Source organism: Apis cerana, linkage group LG14, assembly GCF_029169275.1.
Source record: "Apis cerana isolate GH-2021 linkage group LG14, AcerK_1.0, whole genome shotgun sequence".
Taxonomy (NCBI): domain Eukaryota; kingdom Metazoa; phylum Arthropoda; class Insecta; order Hymenoptera; family Apidae; genus Apis; species Apis cerana.
The window spans coordinates 181,112-203,326 of record NC_083865.1 but is presented as its reverse complement, the minus strand read 5'-3'; the positions used below and the strand labels follow the sequence as shown (position 1 = coordinate 203,326).

At 17.8% G+C, this 22,215-nt stretch overlaps 1 long non-coding RNA gene across 3 annotated transcripts in view; it reads left to right on the top strand.

Moving 5' to 3' along the window:
* Positions 1 to 14,145: 14,145 nt before the first annotated feature.
* The window catches only part of LOC133667306 (uncharacterized), a 31,536-nt gene continuing 23,466 nt past the window's right edge, over positions 14,146 to 22,215 (top strand). For all 3 annotated transcript variants that reach the window (XR_009832675.1, XR_009832677.1, XR_009832676.1), the window contains exon 1: positions 14,146 to 15,398. This is a non-coding gene — a long non-coding RNA (uncharacterized LOC133667306). The remainder of the gene's footprint in view (positions 15,399 to 22,215) is intronic.

Sequence of the window (22,215 nt, the reverse complement as noted above, 5' to 3'; positions counted from 1 at the left end):
GTTATAATTATTTTTTATAAATTATAAAAAATAGAAAAAATGATTCAAACAAATGTTTCTTTTTATAAAAATTATTGTCTAGCAAAACATTTATTAATTATTTATATATTTAAAATAGTTATAAATAATAAATTAATTTTTTTAAATTTATTTTTTAACTAAAGTTTTAATCAAATAACTATGCCATGATATAAAAAAACAAAATAAATATTGTTCGTTTTTAGTAATAAATAAAACATTTTTATGATGCTGATTTCTGTTGAATTTTTAAAAATAGAGAAATTTATATTATACACTTTTATCTTTTATTAAATATTGGATTGATATATTAGATGAGAATAGAGAGAGAGAAAAAAGAAATTTATACATATATATTTTATAAGATTTTATTTTTAATATATTAGTTATTAAAAATAACTATGTTGTACTTGTTTTTCTTTATGTATTATATATAATCATAATCAAAGAGATAAAAAATGTTATACAATAACACTATCTGTATCCGCTACTTTATATTTTAATTACTATATTTCCAATAATATTAACTTTTCGCAAATTTCTTTCTTCTCTTTGTTCTATAAGAACATTAGAAAATAACGTTCAATTTTTTATGTACGTACATTCTTTCTGAACTATATTTTTATAATATATAAGAAACTGAAACTTAATTAAATTTTATAGATTACTTAATCCATTAGCTTGAAAAGTGAAAAATGAATGAATCATCATACTTTTGTTATTGCGTATATACGTGTAAATCGACTTTTATTAAAAACAAGAGAATAACAAAAATGACTATTGCACTTATTCTTTCCGATAACGCCGAATAACGTTTTCTATACAGTTTTTTATTTTTGCAATTTAAACGATTCATATCAAGATATGATTATATATTTGATATATATTTAAAATATATTATATGTATAATAGCTTGCAATATATCATTTTCAATGAAATTTTTAAAAAAACACAACCAAATTTCTTCTTGTAAAAGTCTGTAATAGTCTAAAAGTATAGTAATACAATAACAAAATCTATTTTTATAAAAGAATTTTGATTTGCTTAATTCAAAAATATTTCTCTTAAAGACTATTTTATATTTTTATAGTTTATAATTTAAAAAGTTTTTATAGCTTATCGAATAATAATAATTCATTCGAAATTTAATTTTAATTCCTATATTTAAAATCTTTTAAAGAAATTCAATGAATGATATTCCATCGATATTATAAAAAAATATATTATAAAAAAATGAATTTTTGAATATTCGATTGTATCATTCTGGAATAGAAAAATGCAGATTATTATTTCTTTCATAAAAATCATATCATATTATATCATGAAAATATTATAGACTTATCTTTATCTTATATCTAAAATTTTTTATTAATAAAACAAAATTAAACTAATATATTTATAATTATTTATAATCATTATATTTCATTTTTTACTCTTCAATTAATTCACCGACACATTTAATGATTTATGGAACTGATTTAAGTACAATTGATTTTTTGTTATATAAATCAAGCAAATTTGTAGTAGAGCAAATTTTTAGAAAGTAATTAAAGGAAGCAAATAATTGTAAAAAAATATATTCAATTTTTTTAATTTGAGATATATAATAGAATTACATGAATTGTTCCCATAAATCTCAGCAAATATATACATTGAGTATTATGTATGGATTTAAATAAAATAGTACATAATTTATAAATTTAAATAACGTGTTGTACAATATTGTACTGAATTATACAATTTGCAATAAATTATTTGCATTAAATTTTTCTTATATAAATTATATAAATAAATATTAAATAATAAATTATCTATCATACATTATATATATTACATTACTAAAATTCTATTCAAAAAATAATCTAAAAAAATAATATAAAATTATTATTTCGTTACTATAAAAGCGATATTGTGATACGATAAATATAGATCACCAACTTAAGCGTTTTTAATTCTATTATCATTTCATTCAATCTAACGCAAAATTAATTACTTAAACTATTATAGAACACATGTATAAAATTTATTTTGTTATTTTGATAGAATCGTCTAAAGATGTTTCATTTTTATAAACATTCTATATATATATATATATATAGATTTCCCTTAATTTTTAACCACTATTCTCTACTAATAATCTATTATTCATATTCAAATATTATTGAAAATATCAGATTTTACACTTTACATATTTTCGTACTGTAATACTATAATAATATTTATTATTTATTAATTATTAATATAATAATAATTATTTCAAGCAAATTCTTTTTTCTAATTTAATTTTTTATTTATTTTTCTTTTTTTTATCTTTTTAATTTTATTTAAACATTTTTCTTTTTTAGAATGTTAAAACATATTATGAAATGTGAATATAAGAATATGATATATAAATATTTTTTTAAACTTTTTCTTTTTTATATACTATATAAAATATTTTATACTTGTATAAAACATTGAATCCCCATTTATAATTTGTTACTATAAAAAACGTTTACAGAATAAAAATTAATAATAACAATAATTTCAAGTACAACAATTTTTACTACAACTTTTTCTTCATCTCTTAAAATTTACTACTGGTGGTTATATTCTTAACAATAAATTATCAATAATGGTGAATCAAGTGTCATGTTAATAATTTCATTATTTAAAAATTTAAAAATTTTTCTTTCAGTTTTTTGGTACTATAATTTCTTACTTGATTGTATTAATACAAATAAGTTCGTCGCCAAGTTTGATGAAACCTTTAAGCAAAAGCCTGTAAGATTACTTTTATGATTTATTATTTCTAAAATCATAATTTACTTATTACATTTCATAACACATCAATTGTAATTTATAAATAACAAAGTATATATAATAAAGAAATAATAATTCCAATAAATAAATTGTTGGAAAAAAAATTTAATATTAATTCTTATCTATTTATATAATATTTTAAGTTTAAAAGTATTATTTTAATATTTAATATAAGTATATTTTTTTTTCATTTTATTAAATTTACTATCTTTATCTTTCTATCTATTTCGATATGATAATTTTCCTTTATCACTGATAAATTCGAAACAATAATAATATTGAGATCGATGATTCTTCTTATTTAATAAAATGTTTACAATTGAGAAAAATCAGAAATAAAACAGAAGAAAAAATAGTAGCAAGATATAAAACACATTTTATTTTTGTTGCAATTCTAAAAATTTCAAAAGGAAAGAATTCAAAATATCGCAAATAAAGTTCACGTTCAATTATGAAAAAATATTTGACATGCGATTATAAATTTTTTAAATTTGGAAATTTTGGAAGATTTTGGAGTTTAGAAATAATTTGATGTTGTAAAGACTTGAGACTTGTATTAAATGTATATACAATCTTTATTTTTTACATCTTATATCCTAACTTAACCTTATTCATTGTGATTCTCAATCATCTTACAAAATAATAGCTATCAATATTTAAAAGTGATTGCAATCATTTAATGGAAACATTAGGTTGTTAGTCGCAAAAATCTATTTATATAACGAAAAATTGTATTCGAAATTGAAAAAGAACGGATTAAATTTTTGATGCGAGAAATAAATTTGACTATTTTTCCTAGCTGTTATTAAGATTAAAATTATTATATGACTTACTTATTTTATTATGTTACTTTACAATTTACAATTAATTTATAAAACAATATTATATTACATTTATTTTAAATTTGAAAGATTTTTGAAAGATTTAGAAAGCTCATTCTATGAATCTTTTAGAAAAAATACAAAAATAAAATAAAGAATTTTTAAATGATGAAAATTAAAATCACCGAATTATAATGATAACGATTTTAATATATACATCTGGTAATTTATTTATAATCTTCTTGACTTAAACCTCAAGTTCTATTTTTCTTCGGACTTTTTTTAGGAAGTAAAATATTTTTTAAGTATGAAGATTATAAGATATATATTAAAAGTAGCGAAAAATATATAAAAGAAATATAAATTATAAAATATAAAGAAATATAAAATATAATAATGATGTGTTTAATGTTAAAAATTTGTTTGATAAATATGTGTACATTCGCCATGAAAAATTTATTGACACATAAATATTATCTATTTCTAACTATTCTTTGTTAAAAGCAAAAGATATATTTTTTTTATTTTTATGATGATTTATTATTATTTTTTAATATAGCTCTTATACTTGAAGTCTATTTTTAATTTTTAATTAATTAATATTTTTAAAATTAAAATTTATATTAATAAAAAATTATTATTATTTTCGTACTGGAAGTGAGTTGAAATATTTTCAATTATATTATATTTTATTACTTATGTTTAAAGATCAATTTTTAAAATAATTTTTTTATTTTGCAATATTCCTTATATTGTTTTATATTTAAGTTGTTCTACATATATATATCTTTTTTAAAAAGCGACGATATTCTTCAATTCTTCAATATAAAATATTTATAGAAATAAAATTATGCGAATATTTTAACTTGAAAGAAGACATTTAGATACATTATATAATATTTAGATACATTATATATATATATATATATAATACATAATTATAAATGTTTGTAACATTTATTACTCATAAAATTTATAAACTTATTCGGAAAAATTTTTCACATAAAAACTTATTTTGTTCTTACCGCACGCGAGTCATTATTAAGCCTAAGCCATATTAAGCCATGGACGATGTTATTTGAGAACACTGTCTTTGAGAATTTAACCGACACTTATAATTACATATTTCTGACGTATGTCAAACCAATTGAATCGATCCTAATGGTGATATATTCCAGATGCGTTTAACTCAACGGAAATTAATATTATTCTAGTTCGAGACAATCTATAAAAAAAATTAATTACTGATTATCAATATCTTGATATCTTCCTATATCAAGCCAAATTCGAGGAAGTTTCTTCTAACTTGGAATTCTGGCGAATCAGACACTAATCACGATATTAATATCGTACTTCATTGGAAAACTGAGATTGAACTAGATTGAAGGAATTTTCTGAGGGTATGAACTTCATTTGTAAAGAAAGTTTTATTGTGATCAAATCGTACTTTGACAGATACGACAATTAGGTAGTTTGTGAATACATCATGTTCTCATTGTCGGATACGGTTTATGTTGCTGCGACATTCTGAAAAACTGTCCTCTAATAGACAGACTTTTAACAGACGACCTGCTCTCGCGCTCTGCACGAACAATCACTTATAGAGTCCATTCAATTTTAAGAACGTATATCATTTATTACGAATTTTTCGAAGGGTATTATTTATTATACAAATATCCAACTATTATCTTATATCCATCAAAATCATTACAATTATATTATATATTATTTAATATATTAAAAAAATATGTATATGTATAAAATATAATATATATATATATATATATAATAAAATATAAAAAAACTATTAAATATTATTATATCATTTTATTGCGAGCGCGAATTAGATAATTATATAAATTTATAAAAATATTATATATAATTATATATAAAAAATATAACAATATAATTATAAAAAAAATTATTTTATTGTATTTATTATAAGAAAATTAAATAAAAACTGTAAATTACATAATAAATATGATTTTTTTCAATCGTTAAATCTTATATAATATAATTAATATAAATATAACAATTATTAACATTTATTATGACAAAGAATAAAAATAAATATATTATTGGAAAATGCTTTATCAATCTCTGCGTAAACTAATCTACTATCTGATGATTAATATTTTTGAAAGATATAGAAGATTACTAATTATTTAAAAAATAAGAGATTTGCAGAAAAAACTTTTAAAATCATATTATATTTTTTCTAAAATAAAAAAAAATTTCAATCTTTTTTTTAATATAAAAGTTCAATTATCATTGATAAATTATATTATATATATATAAAATATAATATATAATATATAATATATATATATAATATAATATATAATATATAATATATATATATATATATATATATATATATATATATATATAATATAATTTAATATTAATTGTTTATCAATGATTTGTCAATTCGAAATTTATCTATTTTTTAACAGGATAATGATTTTATATATTTATATGAAATTTATATTATAGAGAAATTTTTAAAAATAAATTTTCAGAGAAAAGTAATACTAATTCAGCCTGCATAATATATTAATTTTATTTTTTTTCATTTAGATAAAATGTAACGAAATATTAAAAAATAATAAATTGTTATATTTTAAGAAATCAAATTAAATGTATAATTAGAAATTGGTAAAATAAATTAATAGAAAATATATTAAAAAAATTTCACGAAATTATAAACAATTGCAGAAATTTATACTAAATCTGTGCTGTATATGTAACCCTGGATCATTCAAGTTTTTGTTTCTTATATGATTTATTTTCTAATCTCTAATTAGATATTAATAAATATTATCATTACTAAATCTATTTAATTGTCATTTTTATTTTAATAGTGAAATATTATATTTTAAGCTTGTTAACATTCTTTCAGCGATGAATATAATCTCATTTACACAAAGTGAAATTATACAGCTTTATTTGTGAAAATCTTCTATCTTCGATTGAAGATAAAAATGAAATCCAAATAAATAATAAAAAAAATGATATAAAGAAAGGATAAGAAAAATATATATACGAAATACATTCATTAATAATTCCAGATAATTGAAATTTAAATGAAAGAAAAAATTGAATATAAATACATACATATATGTATATACATACTCTATCTTTATTACATCGAGCTTGAGATAATATAATTTTACCATGTTATGAACTTTTTTTGTAAATAATTTATATTAACTTTTTGCTATTTCTTTGTTGATTGGTTTTTTAATTCATCTTTTGTTTTATATAAATTTATATTATATTATATTATATTATATTATATTATTATGTTTTATATTAATAATTAAGATTAAATTTTTTATAGATTTTTAATTGAATGTAAATAAATGTAAGGATTAGAAAAAGAAATATATTATTTATAAACAATTGAACAATAAGTTTTTATAATTTATGCTTTATATACACTTATGATTTTATTTTGCTAGAATTTAAACATTTTTTCAATCTATAATCTTAATATATATTAGATTAAATTATTTTTTATATAAATATTTACTTATTATTATTAAAACAAAATACATTAATTAATTATTTATAATATTTTTGTTTAGAAAGCTGTTCAGAAAATTGAACAACTTCACACATGATACTATTATCACTATAGTCATTTAACATATGTTTTATCCGCAGTCAATGCGATATTATTGATTATTATCGTGCTCTATCGGAAAACTGTGATCCTCCCAATTGAATTGAGAAAGAATTTTCTGAGAGCATTCACAAAGAGAACACTCATTATGAACAGATCGTATTCTGATTATCGATACAAATAGACAGTTCTTTGTATTTACATATCGTGCTCTGACTGTCGGATACGATCACCGTTGCGACGTTACGAGAGATCCAGCTATGAACTTTTAGAACTTTCAGAAAAAAAGAAAAAAAGATCAGAAAAACAATGCACAATGAAGATATCTATATATATTGAAGTCTAAGTTATTAAATTTCTTATAGAAATATTAAAAGAAATAATTAAAAAAAATTTTAATCTTAAACAAATAAAATAAAAAAAAGTCATATAAAAATTCCAATAAATAGCACTAAGATTTTTAGTAAATTAGTTTTAATTCTCAAAAAGAAAAATATAAATTTTCACAGTTATCAATTAAAAAAGAATTAAAAAAGAATTAAATTGTATTAAGAGGAATATATTCTCAGACAGATATTAATGAAACAATTAAGAAATTCAAAGAAATTAATCATCATAAATACGGACAAATAATCAAATATAAAAAGAACAATCATTATATATTTTTTTTAATTGCTATTTTTCGTTGATCTTAAGAAAGATCTAAAGAAAAGATAAAATAATATATCTAATAAAACCTTCAATAAAGAAATAACAATTATAAAATACAATAATAATTTAAAAATTATTAAATACAATAGTAACTTTTCAAATTTTTAGAAACAAAAGAAATATCTCAATAAAACATGTATCAAATATGTTCTTGACTTCACTGCCAAGTAAAATAAGTAATGAAAAATAACTTTTTTTTTAAAAATGTCAGAATTATATAGGTTATAAGATTAATCTGTAAATATATAAAGTAAATACAATGAGAAAACAAAAGCAGTATTTCTCATACTAAAATAGAAAACAATTACACAAAAAAGTCAATTCAAATCTTTTACTTTAATTTGAAACTCTAGACAACAACAATATTCCTAAACAAGACAACGTTATTACGCAATATGAGCAACTCGAGCAAACAATTCGAATATGGATAACTCGAAAAAAAAATATTTCCTTTATTAATTTATTAAAAATTATGAATTAATATCTAGGAAAGGGAAAATTTATTAATAATATTAATTAAAAATATAGAAGTGATATTTAGGATGATTATCAATCAATATTTATGTATGTGTTAATGTATGTAACATTATGCAATAAGAACACAATACAATACAATACAATACAATACAATAGAAACTAATTTAAAAAGTACTTACATAAAAAAATGCAAGATACTCATAAAAATTCTGAAACACCGAAAATAAATTTTACAAATATAATTTAGCCATCAGACAAAAGCTAAAAAATATCTTTGTTTTATCTGTCATATCTTATCTATAAAATCTATTTTGCAAACAATTAAGCTAAAAAATTAAATTAAAAAGTAAATTGAAAAATATCTAGCAAATACAAAAACACAATTTAAGAAAGACAATTATTAATTGAATGCAAGTAACAAAGAAGTAAAGCAATTATTTAAAATTTATTATTATGAATATCATTGTAAATATCATATTTCTATTTTCAATCTTTCATTTTCAAATGAAATTATTATTTATTATTTTTTTTAATAAAAAAGGAAAACGAATAGGAGATTGAAAAAATCAAATATTTTTTTATTTGCCATAAAAAAATACCTTTAAAAATCATTGTTTTTGAACATTTACAATATACATTTAAATCCAATATAATTAATACTATAGCTAATCCAGATTTATATTCTGTCCATACATGATGAAATTAAGATAATCTAAAACAAGCTATGAAAAATAAAAAATTCATTACAGAAATGTGAAATAAAAAGTCTTTAACTCGTGATAACATTCTGTTCGATTAAAAAATTTAATAAATTGTTATAATTATGATATGATATGATAATTCAGAAATTCATATAATTTCTGCAATTTTTATGTAATATTTATTATTTTTGTAATTTTTATGTAATACTTACAATTTCTACAAGTTTTACACTATATATAAATACTTTATTATAAATATTGCAAAAATATAAAAATATTCAAAATTATTTTTAATTATTTTTAATTTTTCATATTGAAAATAAGAAATAAATAAATCAAAATTAATGACATTAAAACAAAAAATAAAATAAATTCAATGGCAACATTGCAAGAATTCAATCACGCCATAAATAATCGATAACTTCTAAAATGCAAAAAAAAATTTCAAAATGCAATCGATGAAATAAGTAAATATCCCTAAATATCCCTAAATAAAGTATAATGAAAAATATTATTCAATCAAATCATACACAATAAGATTAGATTATATAAATTTTACACCAAGAAAAAAAAGTATCTACTACAAAATAATATAATAATACTATAATATAATATAACGATGTAACATGGAATAGTTATATAAAGTATTTAAAAATGAATATCTCCAAATTTAGATGTGAAATAAAAAAGAATAAAAGAGATGTGAATTAATCGCAAAATATAAAAAAAATATTACTAATTATTAATTAGTACTATACATGATCATAATTTTTCTTATGAAATAATATAAAATTCTTATATAAAATTTCTTTGAAAAAAAAATTTCTATAAAAAATAACAAAAATTGTTATCAATATAAAGCTATTAAAAGTCATAAATAAAAACTGTAATACTATAAAAATATTAAAGTAAAACATTATGATAATTCCAAGAATTCTTATTGTATAAGAAAAATGACTGTATCCAAAATCTTTAAAATAAAAAAAATTAAAAATGAAAGCGAATATGACAAGTAATTTATGCCTAAAATAACATTTAAATATTAATCAAAACAAATATTATAATCATAATATTAAAATATCAAAACATACAGAAAACACGATTCTTCATAAATAAAAAAAGACTCATAAATTTTATTACAATGCATGACATTTTGATGAGGGATTTCCTGGAAAGTATTTTACGTATTGAATCTAATAATATAGAATATTCATAATTAATTACACTTGAAAAATTAATCTGAAAGAAAATTAGAAGTAAACATTTTTTTAAAAAATTATACTCTTCGTATTAATTTGTATCTTCGTCGATAAATAAATAAAATGACACGTGCGATATTCGATTGATCTTAAAGAAAAATTATGTTGAAAACATACGATTTCGAATAATACAACGATTATTTGTATCGCAATAATCATGAAATGCAAAGGAAACTATAAAAACAGGCCGATAGATAAATCTATTCATTTTAAAATTTGCAATACTATATAGCAAAAAAAAACATAAAATAAAAGAAATTGATAATTTATAAAAAAAATAAAAATTTTTTAAAATTAATTAAATATAATTTTTTTATTAATAAGTATATTTGTTTATAAGTATATCATGTAATTATTTACATGAACAAAATTAAGAAGAATATGAAAAGTAAATATTAATATGAATTCTCATGTAAAAAAATAATTTTTTCATATATAACGAAGTAACAGAGAAATATTATTTTTGTTAAAGAAATTCATCTTACTGAGTCCTAAATTGTTTACATTGATTCTTTCTTTTTTGTTTATTAATGTTATTTACTATGTTATTTTATAAAGATATTTGAGACATTTATAAAAATCAACTAATATAATCAATAAAAAAGTCTCGTAAATTATTTTATTATTATTCTTTTATTATATTATATTATATTATATTAATATTTAAATAAATTTATATACTATATAATTATTTTTATGAAATTATAGTTTAAATAGTATAATTATAAAAATTATATAATGTTATAGTAATTTCTGAAAATTATTATTTTATAAATTTGTTTATCAAAATTTTAATATATGCTTTTGGACATAATTGTGGTGTTTGAAACAAAAATTTTAACATGAATACCAGAAAGCCAATATGCTTCCGTAATATATATCATTACCATTAATGAGATATTTACTCTATATATGAATCAAAAAAACAATTACGATATGGCTGGAGTATAATATGTTATGATATAGTTGGCACATTATTTTATAAATTATATAATTATTATTTTAAATATTATAATTATATGAGTCTGCAAAACGTGGGATCTTTATCTGGGATCCTCAGAATGTTGTTTAGAATATTCGATATATTGAAATAGTTGGATGAACTTGTACACAAGTATCCTGCAAAATTCCTTGATATTAGCACAAGAAAAATAAGATATCGCTATCTTTTGTGAAATCAAGATCACCGAAAATAAAAAAATTACGATCAGTTTTAAATAATGCACAAAATAGATTTTTAGATGGAGAAAACGTGAAACTAGAGTGAAAAGAAAAAGAGTCCCTTTTTGTATTAGTGGTGTATCTAACAAAAAATTTTTTTTATTACGAAAATAATACTTGTTTATTCTAAACTGGAATACTTATTATAACATTAATATAATTATATTGCAATATAAACGTATTGAAAAATTTATTGGCTATTGTACTATTGCAGATCTCTTTAGAATCATTTGTTAGTGTAGGTTCTTAACACTTTTATTCCGCCAAACTAAACATTTAAAAAAAATTATATTTAAAAAAATTTAATTACAAAGTCTTATTAACATTTCTGCATTTTAAATTAGAACATTCCACAATCACAATTATATATATTCCACAAATTTGTTAAAAAATTTTTAAGCCATTGAAAATTATATACACAATATTCCCTGGAATTATCCTTTAATGCTCTCTAAAATTCTTCGCATAGAAATAACTTAATTAATCCTTTTTCTCTCTCTCTCTTTTGCAACCAACAAGAACTGATCGATCCTCTACATTTCGTTTAGAATACGTATCCAAGACAGAAAGTAGTCATCTACGTATTCGATACAGCTTCGAAAGCCATCCTCATCTACGGCATGACTTCCGGTCAGTGTGTCGTTCTATCTCAAATCGTCTGTGTGAATTACATCAAGAGAAACGTCCTTTATCTTCTCGAACATTCAAATGGCAGTACTTGTCTAATTTTCACTTATTTAAGCAGCAGCTTAAGATTATACGTTCTCGATAAGAATCTTGAAATGAATTCACAAGAAAGAAGATTCATGATTTCGGCATGAAACCGAAGAAAATGTTTATCCTGGCCATAGACAACGGAAGTGTCCTCTTCTTTCAATATGAGGAATGGGAGGATATTTATACAGGATATAATAGGATATAATAGAATATAATATTTAGATGGAATGCGATCAATCCTTTCGATCCAAGTGTTTCAAGCAGATGCTCATAAGCTCGGAATAGAACATTATGACTTACGTTGCCGATTACGTGCGAGGGAAAGCACAAAAATCGAATTTCTCGGATTATACACGGAGGGTACAGTCAAATGCGCTGCCACTCAAATTTTGAACATTGTATATGTGATGTTAGGAATGTAGTGTTTTGGAATTGAATAAATTAATTAACGTGAAATAGTTTCACGTTATTTTTTTTTCTCAAAACTAAAACTCTCGAAAGTTAACATAATTTAACAATAAATATTGTTGAAAAATTGATTATTTTAAATATTTAGAATACACGTTAATTTTATCGATAATTACTCTTATAGTAAAGTATTTCTATCTTTATTATTTTAGTTGCAAAAGTATAAAGTATAAACGGCTATTTTTACATTACTGTTCTAAGGCTATAATGCAGGAGCATAAATGATTTCACGAGATTGACCGTGTGTATTCTATATCTCGAATATAATTTGGCAAAAACCTTTTTGTCTTACAATCTCTCGTTCGTTACTTCGATTTATCGATAACAAATTGATAAATCGAACAGATCATACAGACTGAACGAGGTAAGTAAGGTAGGATTTATTTTATATCGAGAAGGTTGCAAATGGAATTACCCGAGTTGGAATTTTAAATGACGCGATTAAAATTCGTAAAGAAAGTAACAATTTATAACATAACATGGAATGCAATGAGATATTTCAAGTTTTTATTTTGTTATTGTTTACCTTTTCTTATTTCTTTTCTTTCTTGAAATTCTTGGACAATAATACTAAATTAGGAATATTTATTAGTGAAAACTATTATCTACTCAATAATAATAAAATGAAATGATAATTTGTACTGAAGTATAAAATATATAAAATTGTATAAAATATTTATCAATATATGTCATGCAAAGATAGAAAATATTTTTATTTCGTATAACTGATTACTGCAGATTAAATTTGTAATTTGTATCAATAATTTTATGTGTGTGTGTATGTGTGTGTGTGTATGTGTGTATTAATTGCTATTTACATAATACCTATACACAGTTCAACTTAAAATAAAATAAATAAATATATTTATTTTTAGAGAGTCAATTTTAAAACAAATGCAAAAATTAGCATAAAATGTCGATTGATATTTATTTAAAATATATTTAAATAATATTTATTTAAATTATAAGCAATTTGAGTTATTTTCATCTCGCTTCAACTAACATCAATTTAAACTATTATAACTTAATTAATAAATCACAGAGAAATTTTTGTATAACAACTTTTATTTTGAATTTCAAATCTCTAAAATCTTCAAAGATATTATTACAAATATATTAATACATTACATATTAATGCTCTATGAAAGATTATAAATAATCACTTGAAAGTATGTTTAAAGGATTGATACCATATATTTGATAATTAATTAATTAATTAAAATTAAATACATATCAAAATTATGTTAAAATAATATTGTTAACAAGAGTGATATATTATTAATTTATAACAATATGATCGATATGTTATATATATATATATATATATATATATATATATATATATATATATATACATGTGTGTATGTATATATATTACTTTAAATCGAATGCTGTTGTCGAAGAGTTTATATACGCTTAGATTATTTAATCTAAATGTCGTTTTTTGCCGTCATGTTTGATTGTTTTGTAATAGATATTCTGTGAATTTATATTTTGTAAATCATATATACGTATAAATGAATATGCACACATATATTAATATATTTAATATTATATTTATATTATATAATTTATATTTTATATCGTATTTTTAAATATATTAATATTTATTAATATTTATTAATATATTTAAAAATACGATATAAAATATAAATTATGAATATATAAACAACAAATTTAATACATAATTTTAAAAGATCGCTACGAATAACGCGAAATAACACGTAACCTTAATGATTATAACCTATACAAAAGTTGAAAATTTGACAGTAAAAAGAAATAAAAAAAGAAAATGAATGGTTTGAAATAATAAATATTTTAATAAATGCTTTAAGTTGAAGTGTTTTAGTTTTCTTTATTTGTTTAATTTGAGTGTAAATAATTTAACTGTTTTTCTGTGGAATACTTTTATCAATTATAAAATTAACGATCGTTTATATAATAGAATTTTAGAACATAAGTAAATATAAATCTCACATATAGTTTCTCTCCAATCTTAATATTCATAGTTTCGTTATTTTGAAGATTATACTTTTTAAAATAATGTGATATAATTAGAAGAATTATAATAATGCAGAAATATTTAAATTCATAATAATTTTTGTGTTTAAATATATTGATAAACATTCGTAATAATAATAATAATCCATTTTAAATATTTTTCCACAACAAGATTTAATTGTCTATGTTACTAATTGAGAATAATATTATTTAACTATATTACGTGGAAATCGAGAATATGTAAATGCTCGACAATGTGGAATTTATAATAGTTTAATCTCCTGGTTTGTGTCGCAAAAACAAATACAGTGATGCAATATTTAGAGATCCTGGCAAACAAAGAAAATTCATCAACTGAAGCACATGTAATCTTATTACGGATACAATTGCTCAATTTTTTTCTGTAGAAGATTAAGTCAAGATAAAGATCCAAGATAATATCATGTGTATTTGTTCAATTGTCTTTAAAAAATGCAAGAATTTATAATGTAATATCACTCGTTTCAGAATCCACTGCATTGTATTTTCTTGTGAAATTGGTGAAGAAAATTTTGAGTCTAATGTTCTTAAATGTGTAAGTTTTCATAAAATCATAAAATTAAAAATTAACCTCTATATATATTATTGGAATAAGTCAAATATTAACAATCTGACTTTTATGTAATAAATATATCAATATTTTTTTTCTCTTTTATAAGAAAAAATTCATTCAATATGGTTGTCACTGCACACTGTCAAAGTACACAGGCAATCTTAAGATGTTATGCAGAAGCATGACTGTTAACTTTAAAGCTATTCTATTCTCTCATTTTTAAACATAAGTAATGAAACAAAGTAAGAAATTTGGTTAGATTAGATATAGGAACCTTTGGTCCCTATCCTTTTAATAAATTGATAAAACGTGTATCTGAAAATATAATGGCAATAAAATACTAAACTTGGATTAAATGTTCATCACGTTAAAATATTCATTTTTCTTTTTTTAGAAAATTAAAACAAACAGAATCAAACATCATTATTTTTGCTCTTCTTGTACGATTATAATCTTGATATGTAATACTTAATTATAAACATATATTTGCGTACATTTTTATGCTTTTTATGTTTCATTTGTGCATTTTCCAAATAAGATACAAGAAGAAGAATTTAGTTGTGAATATTAATATAGATGAAAATGATTTAAGTATATTAAGAGAACATTAACATATCACGTAACAAAATGAATGAGATAAAATAGTAAGTATTGGCAAGAAGATTGGTATGAAATATATGATAAAAAAAATACTTTCCAATAAAGACTTTCCAGTATTTTTAATAAATTTTATAGTTATTATTGAATTAATTAAATTAATTATTTGATGAATTTGATTATCAGCAAATTTAATTTCAGGATATTTAATTTTAACATTATTAGATATTTTTATTAGAAATTTTATTGCAATAATTCCAATTAATTTATTAATTCAAAATATATTATTAATTTAGAAATTTTTATATCAATTATTTAACGATATGTATTTTCAATTTTCTTAATTTTATATTTTTCAGAATCACATTAATATTAATTAATAAATAATGAAAAAAAACTTTCCGTTTAATGTAATCATAAATAGCCCATGATCAATTATTTTATCTTTTAGATTATTTGAATTAATAATTTTTTTATTTCTAATTTTAAATGTAATTAATACCATTTTAATTATAATATTTTGATTTTGTGATATTATTACGAGAAAGGACATTTTATTATAAAGGATTACATACATTTTTTATTATTAATTTTTTAAAATTTAGAATAATTTTATTTATTATTTCAGAATTAATATTTTTTGTATTTTTTTTTTTTTTTGGACTTTCTTTCATACATCAATTTCCCCAAATATGAAATTGAAATTGATATATTATGATCACCAAAAAATATTAAATTTTTTAATTCAATAGAAATTCCATTATTAAATTCATTTATTTTAATTTCTCCAGGATTTAGAGTAACATTAAGTCATTATTATTTAATTATTAATAATTTAAAATTTAGAAAATTTTATTTAACAGAAACAATTTTATTAGATTAGATTATTAGATTATTAGATTTATTTTACTATTTTATAAACAATTGAATATTTAAATTCTTTTTTTTTTTGCTTTAAAGATAGAATTTATGGTTCAATTTTTTTTATAGCTATTGGATTTCATGGTTTACATGTACTAATTGGATCATTCTTCTTTTAGTATCTCTATATGGACTATTAAAAATTCATTTTTGAAATAAACATAATATAAATTTTAAATTAGCCATTTGATATTGACATTTTGTTGATGTAATTTGATTATTTTTATTTATTTATTGATTTAAATTTAAAAATTAAATTTTAATTATATATATATACATATATAGTATAAATAAATACGTTTAATTTCCAATTAAGAAATTTAATTAAATTTAATATATATAATTATATATATCTTTTTATATTTTTATTAATCACTTTAATTTCATTAAAAATAATTTTAATAAATTTATTTCAATAAAAAAAAGAAGATTTTGAAAAAGATCTCCTTTTGAATATGGATTTACTCCTATTACAAAATCTAATTTAACATAACCTTTTCACTTCCTTTTTTTTTTTAATAACAATAATATTCTTAATTTTTGATGTTAAAATTATTTTATTTTTACCTGTTATTTATTATTTAAAATCTTATAAATTTTATTAATTTTAATATTATCATTTGAGTGAATAAACAATTATTTAAATTGAATATTTTAATTAGATTATAATAATTACAAAAACTAAAATAATATAAAGATTTAATTAATTGAATTAATTAATTAATTTAAATCGAAATTAAATGTAAATTATTATTTCTTATATATTGCTATAATAAATAAATTTTAATAAATTTTAAATTAATTAAAGTTAATTATTTAGCAATTTATTGTTAATAAATTATTTAGATATTATATTATTTATTATTAGATTATATTATATATTATATATTATAATAATATATATTATATTATATATATTATATATTATAATAATATATATTATATTATATATTATTATTTATTTAAAAAATTTAAAAATTTTCATTAATATTTTCAATATTACATTCTAAATATAAGCTATTTAAATAAATAATTTAATTAATTAATTAATAAAATTAATTATATAAATTAAATAATAAATTACATAAATTATAATAGTTAAAAACATATTAATTTCAATATAATATTAGTAATTTTAAAACTATGTAAATTTAATGTTAAAAATTATACCATTATTTGTATTAATTATATTATAAATTTACTTGATTTACTAATATTTTAATAATTGATTTTTCAATAAATACTTCATAATTAAATATTGATAAAATTAATTTTTTTTTTTTAAAAGAATTTAAATTCTTTTATAAATTATATTTATAAATATAAATAATATTTGCGATAAACCAGTTTTATTACTTAATAAAATAAATTTATAAAAATTATAACCTATAATTATTCCTATAATTATTATTTTAAATACTATTAATTTATAAATTCATAATAAATTAATTCTACATAAATTAAAATTTATTGTATTAAAAATTAATTTTCTATAAATTAATCTTAAAATTATTATTATTATTATTAATATAGAAATTCCCGTAATTTTATCTTCTTTTTTAAATACAACATTAATTATTAAATATTTGTTTGTTATTACTAAAATTATTCGAAAAGAATATGAAACAATTAAAATTGTTCCAATAATTAAATTTATTATTGAAAAATAATTTATTTTTCTAGAAAAAAACATTCAATAATTAAATCTTTATAATAATAACCAACTAAAAATGGAAATCCACATAATTTTAAAATTGAAAAAGTAATAATTATTCTTTTTAATAGATAAACATAATATATTCCATAATCGAATGTCTTGATTTCAATTTATAAAATGTATATATCTTCCAACACATTAATAAATAAATATTAATGACTTAAATTTTGCTTGAATAAATAAATGTAAAAAATACTAATTCAGTAAATCCTGTAGATAATATTTTTATTATAAAACCTAATTGTCTTAATGTTGAATAAGCAACAATTTTTTTTAAGTTTAATTCAAAATTTGCTGTTAATTCAGCAAATAATATTGTTAATCTTGAAATTAATATATAAATAATATATAAATAAAATAATATTTTTATATTTACACACTAATAAATTTACATAACGAATTAATAAATAAATTCCAGCTGTTGAAGAATGAACTAAAGATGAAGCAGGTATTGGAGCTTTCATTGCCATTGGAAATCAAATTGAAAAAGGAATTTGAGCTCTTTTTTTAAAAGCTATTAATAATAAAAAAATTATTATAAATTTATTTATTTTATAAAAAGATAAATTTCATTTTCCATAATAAATTATTAAACATATAATTAATAATTAATAATAATCCAATATCATCTAAACGTTTTAAAATAAACTGTATATAATAGTTGAAGTACTACTTGAAGTAAATGATTTTATTTTTATATAATAAATTACTAAACAATAAGAAATTAATCCTAACCTATCTCAACCTAAAATAATTGATAATATATTTGGTCTTAAAATTAATATATATATAGAAATTAAAAATAAAATTATTAAATATAAAAACCAATTTATTTTTAATTTTCTTAAATTTATATATCTAATTCAATAAATAATAATTACAGAAAAAATTAAATAGAAAATTCTTACTAAAAGAATGAATATTAATGATTTATAATCTATTATTAAAAAATTAAATTTTATAGAATTAAATGTATAAATATTTAAAAATAAAAATTTTACTTAAATATAAAAATCTTAATAATATAATAAATAATCAAAATTTAAATAACAAAATTCCACAAACTAATATTTTTATGATAATTTAAAATAAATAATTTAAAATAAATTTATATTTATTTTAATTTCACAAAATCATTTCACAAATCAATATTTTTATTAAACTATTTAAATAAAAATTAAATAAAATTTTAATTTTAAAAACATTAAATTTAATGGAATTCAATTATTAAAATAATTTATAATATAATAATAATATAATAATTAAAATATTATATAATAATTAAAATATATAATATAATAATTAAAATATTATTAAAATAAAATATTCAATCAATAACCCATTATTAATTTTAAATCTTATATAAATCTTTCCATGATTAGTAAATATAAATAAATAAATTGAATAAATAAATCTAAATAAACAATATATTTTTAGAATAATAATTATAAATTTTAATCATGGTACTAAACCAATTATTAATATAATTTCACTTATTAAATATAGATGAACATATTATAAATCAAAATAAAGATATTATAAATATAAAATAAATATAAAATTAATTATATCATTATTAACAAATATTAAACGTCTATTAGTTTGTTTATAAATTATATTTATCGACAAAAAATAATTCTGAAGATTTAAGACCACGAGAAATTATTATTAAATAACCACCATTTATTCTTATTTTAAAAAAAGTTAATATTCTTATTGTTATTAATCCTATATATACAATTGATGAAATTGCAATAATAGATTTTATATCATATACTGAAATAAACATATTAATCTTAAAATTAAAATTCCAAATGAATTAATTATAATTAAAATTTTTTGTATAAAAATAAATTCTTAAAAATTAATCAAATATTATTATAAATTAATCATAATATTCCATATTCTCCTAATTTCAATATAATTGAAGCTAAAATTATTGATCCATAATAAGATGCTTCAACATGAGTCTTTAATAATCTACCATGAAGTAAATAAATTGGAATTTTAACTAAAAATGATATTAATAAATACATAAATAATATTAAATTTAAATTTAAATTTAATTTTTCAATTAATATAAAATTTAATCTACAATCAATTCAATAAATATAATAAATAATATATAATATTATTAATGAAAAAATTATTGTAGAAAACAATAAATAAAATTTATAATTAACGATTTTCATATCCTCAACAACGAAATAAAAAATCAATAATAAATCTAACTCATAAAATAAATAATATACCAATAAATTTATTGATATAAAAACTAATAATAATGAAATTATTAATAATAGATTTATAAAAAAACAATTTATTCTATTATTATTTAATAATAAAAAAATTAATCAAAAAACTCATAAAGTTAATATTATTAAATCGTAAGAAAAATTATTGAAATTAAAATTATAAAAAATAAAAATTCATTCAATTCAATTAAAATTAAATAAATTTATCAATAATATTATAATTAAATTTAAATTATTTATTTTTTAAATCAATAATATAAATAAATATACAAATATTAATAAAATTATAATAATCCTAAGTTAATAAATTAAATCTAATATTCTTAATTTTCGATGACATAATTCATAATTTATTCTTACAAATAAATGATAAATCCAAAACTAATTCAGAAACAGAAAATAATAAAAAAATTAAAAATAATCGTGTATTAATTTCATTATCAATAATATAAAATAAAACTGTAATAACCAAAAATTCTGTTAAAATTAAAAATCTTAAAAAATTTACATTATAATATAATGTAAATGTAAAAAATAATAAAATTATTAAAAATATTAATTTAATAAATTTTAATTATTATTTAGCTAAATAGTTTAATTTGAAACATTAATTTTGTAAATTAAAATATATAAAATAATATTTTAGCTAAGTTTATTTAAAATTTCAAAAAAATTTAAATTATTAAATATCGATAATTCCCAAAATTACCATTTTTGATTAAACTATTTTTTGAACAATAAATATTTATTGTGTATATATAACTAAAATTATAATTTATAACAAATTTATTATAACAATAATTTTAATTTTATATAAAATTTTATCATCAACTATAATTTCAACAATCTCAAGAATTTATTTAAATAATATTTATAATAATTCATCAATTTTATTAATTTATTTAATTGTATATTCAATTTATATTTCTACTATATTATTTTTAACTGGTCCAATAAATTCATTATTAATTATAATAACATTGTTTTTTTAAGAGGAATATTAGTAATATTTTCATATTATATTTCTTTAATAAATGAACTTTTAAAACTTAAAATTAAATTATTTTTACAAATTTTATTTTTAATAATATTATCGTTTAAATTATAAAAAAAAAAAATAATAAATAATGAAATATATTTTAATCTGATTAAAAATATTGACTTAATCTATTTATATACAGAAACAAATATTACATTATTTATTACAATAATTTTTATATTAATTTTTACCTTATTATTAATAATAAAAATTATATATATTGAAAAAAAACTCTTCGAAAGAAAAAATAATTCAATATTTAAATTAAAC